Source organism: Galeopterus variegatus, unplaced genomic scaffold (genome assembly GCF_000696425.1).
Source record: "Galeopterus variegatus unplaced genomic scaffold, G_variegatus-3.0.2 Scaffold362, whole genome shotgun sequence".
NCBI classification, from domain to species: Eukaryota; Metazoa; Chordata; class Mammalia; order Dermoptera; family Cynocephalidae; genus Galeopterus; species Galeopterus variegatus.
Genome location: NW_007726473.1, coordinates 107,041 through 111,314, shown reverse-complemented (window position 1 = coordinate 111,314; position 4,274 = coordinate 107,041).

Sequence of the window (4,274 nt, the reverse complement as noted above, 5' to 3'; positions counted from 1 at the left end):
CCGCCCCGGCGCCTCCGCCCCCGCCCCGCGCCCCGGCTCCACTGGTCTGGCTGCTGCGCCTCGGGAGGGGCTGCGAGAGACTCGGTCCTGCGGCGCCTGATAACTTTTTCCCTTCAACTCCCTTGACGGAAGCCGGACTGCTAGTTGCCGTCTCCCTCCCCCTTTCTCTTTTATTTCCTTTTCTTGTTCCTTCCTTCCTCCCTTTCTTTTCCCCGGCGGCGGCTGCGCCCGACTGAGACAGAAACTCGCCTCAGACGCCAAAACTAAAGTTGAGAGAACCGCCCGCCCGAGCCGCTCGCCGGCTCCGCCTCCTCTCGGCTCTTCCTTCCTCTGCGCGCCCTCCCGCACCGAATCTGTGGCAGGCCGCTGAGGGAAACTTTCCCCTGCAAGTTACTACATTCCTGCAGACTCGCGGCCTCCACCGCCTCTCCCGGCCGCACGTGACCAACTCGCCCTCAATCCTGTCCGCCGCCGGCGCCTCACCCGGCAGAGGCTGAGAGCGTGCCTGGTGTTCTGCGCCGCGAAGGCAGCTGGCGCGACGACCAACGTTGGGTGCAATCTGGGGTCCCAACTCTGCGGAGAACGCGGCCGCCCTTGGCCGCAGATAGTCCTTCCGCCCCGCCCGGCCCCTTCCCCCGCAGGGCTCGGGAAAGGCTCTTCCAGCCCGCCCGGACAAGCCAAATGGCCAAGGCCGAAAAAAGTCGGGAGAGGACGTGTAAAAACACCTACACCCACCCCGTTAGCTCCACCTGACCCAGCGGCGTGCCAGTGCTGGCTGCAGGCCGCAAGGATAGGTTGGAGTTAACATCGATATCATTAACAGGCACCGATTATTAATAAAGGCCAATTTTCTAACATTAGCCTGCTTTTGTAAAATTGTTTTTCACTTACCTCAGTATGCCAAAACCCACTTGAAAGGGATAAACGATTTCTGTAGTTGAAGCTTTGAGACTAGGTCTGTGACTCGATGTAACTTACTAAAGGAAAACATTCCCTTAAAAGTGAAACTCATCGGCTTTTTTTGCACTCAAACTTGCAACAGAGTCATTGGAAACCTCAATGCAAAAAAATCAGTGTTTATTTTCCGTTACAAGCATTCCTCTTTACCTTTTGCCTACCCCTTCTTTGTTGTCCCTACACCTTGAACAAGAGGCGGACGCCATGAATGTGGACTGAATAAGAAATGAATGGGTGAGATCACCCCAGGCATCTGGTTCTCCACGTGGCAGGTCATATGTGCAAGGATTCCATTTGAAATCACTCAAAATCAACGAAAATTTGTTTGTCATTACATTCTTGCTTTTTTTTCAAAAGCAGCATTACTGAGAGATAATTCACATACAGTACAATTTGTCCATTTAAGCAATTAAGTATTTTTTTTTTTTTTAGTATATTCACAGGTTGTGCAACATCACTGATTTTATTTTTATTTTTATTTTCGTTTTTTTTTCTTAATTTTCATTCTGGTTTCAAATTCCCTAACCCATTCTGAAGACATCTGGCTGCTTCTTTGAATGATTTTGTCTGCAATGCTAGCGAAGCAGATTAAGCAAGGAAAGGGCCCCTGAGCAAAATGATAATCTCTTCCTCCAGCCAGGACATGCCTGGGAGAATTACGAGGAGGGATCTGTATCATTTGGTGTGACAGGGCTGAGCAAGGAGAGCAGGCTTCAGACACTCAAGATTCAAACCCAAGATTCTAATCAACTGCTCTGGACCCCTAGTTTCCTGTCTGAGGAAAAGAATCAGTGTAAATGACGCCCCTGACTGCTTCTTGGATTTATTTCCACCCCCACCTCCAAATGGTGAGTGTATTGAACCACAACTTTGTAGGTTCTGGAGTTAAAGAGTTTTGAGTTCAGGTCCTAGTTCCATCATTTACTAGCTGTGAGATGTCGGACAAATTACCTATTTCCTGTTCTTTAATATTGGCGTCAGGGGTAATAACACCTACCTCATACATTGTTGGGACATTAAATGAGTCAATGGATATAAAATACTTAGCCCAGTTTTTGACATATGGTGAGTTCTGCTTAAATGTCAGCTATCATCGTTGTCCCATGTTCACAGATTCCTTCACAGGTAATGGCATAGCCTCTCCTTTGCAGCAACCCTCCCTCCCTAAGCACAGCCTCAGGGACCCTGTTCTTCTTACCCAATCAATCCACACAAACAAAACCTTTGGGCAGAAACTCTGCTGAAGAATTTCAAATTTCAACTGAAAGTCTTAAGAACCAAAGTGATTGAAAACCTGGAATTATAATGGAAGTTGTCCCTTAACTTGATTATTTACTAGTGTGAACACTATAATTAAAGGGCTTATGATACAACAGAGGTTGCTTTGTTCAATATTGTTTCACTGCCATTAAATTGAGAACAAAATTACTTTGATAAGTGGATTGAAAGGCTCTTTGGAGTGATTTTGTGTTCTGTAAGCACTTCTGTATCATCAACCAAAGATTTTGTAACTTATTATTTTTCATCTATAAAATTTCAGTCACAGGTTAGTAAGGGATGAAGATAAGGTGTATTCAATCCTTTGTCCCTTCCTTCCTCCCCTGTCCCCCTTTTGGAGCAATTATCAGTTCAAGGTACCTTGAAATGGGGTAAAATCACCTTCTTCATATGAAGATTCACCATTATCCTGGATCATTTTCAATGTTCGTGTAAATCGCTCTCAAAACACTAGTCTTACAATTACTTGACCTCTCAATACAATGGACCCTCATCTCTGCTCCACTTTAGTCACCTGCTCCTACATCTATACCCTGTCGTTTTCCAGAAATACTCCAGTTGTGAAACTATGGTATACCATTCTCTTAATAACCATTTTGTTCTCTCATTTCATTACTCACACCTCATTTATCATTAGCCTCTCCCTTTTCTACAATCTGTCACTCCCTCCTCTTTTTACGTTGCTATGGTTTGAATGTTTGTGTCCCTCCAAAATTCTTGTTGAAACTTAATTTTCAATCATTAGTATTAAGAGGTGGGGCCTTTAGGAGGTGATTAGGTCATCAGGGGTCCTCCCTCATGAATGGGATTAAGGCCTTCATAAAGGAGGCTATGTGCAGTGTTTGGCCCTTTTCCCTTCCATCCCTTCCACTACGTGAAGACACAGCTTTTGGACCTACTGGAGGATGCAGCAACAAGGTGTTATCTTGGAAGCAGAGAGCAGCCCTTAGCGGACACTAATCCTGCCAACGCCTTGATCTTGGACTTCCCAGCCTCCAGATTGTGAGGAATACATTTCTATTATTTATAAATTACCAGATCTGTGGTATTCTGTTATATATAACAGCACAAATGGACTAAGACCACTTCCTTGCCAATTCAGTTTGGAAATCATAATCCACTGCTTCAACCTCTCATAATTGTCTATGCTCTCAATTCTATTGTCACGTGTATTTTAATGAACTAGAGCTGTTAAACTGGATTAACCTAGTCATCTGTGTTTTCCACTCCAATACCTAAGGTTTATGGGGCCCAGGGCCCATATTCATTAAAAGCTTCAATCAAAGCTTTTGATATTTTGCCCAAGTGAGGTTATACTACCATCTCAGAGACATGCCTACACTATATGATTATAAGAAGGTATTCATTGTAGAACTTTAAACTTTGTCCCATTACCAAATGACAATAACTATAATGCATTATGAATTAACATTTTATGTAAATTCTGTAATTATCTGGTAAACAGCACAATTATTTTGCATTGTAATTATCATATGTTAAAAGTATTAATTTGCTAAGTGCAAACATTTGAAACATGCTCTGATTTTATAACCCTCTCTTGGCATCCCGACATGCCTGAATACACTGGGAACTTGAAAAGAAGAAGTGGCCAGCCCTCCCCCAAGTCTCTGGGAAGCCTGGATTGACACCTTGGTTCCTATGGGCAACTGAAGGGAATCTTACAGGTTTGTGGATTGGTGCCCATCCACATTTATAGTTTCTAACCACATATTCTTGTATGTGCAATGAGCCTCTTCTCATATGACATGGCTATTCTAAACTTAACCACTCTCCTCATCACATTTACTCATCATTGCCCTACCCCTCAGAAAATATCATCTCCAACTGCTCAGAGATACAGAGGCCACCATGCACAAAAGCCCTGAAAGTCTTCCTCTGAACCTACAGAAACGTGTCTCCATCCTCACAAGCCCTTTTCTCCACAGGTACATTTTTGGAAAGAGCAGTCCACATGCCTATTCTTCACTTTCCATCTTTCATTTAGTTACACTTCAACTCAACACATCTAAAATTGAACT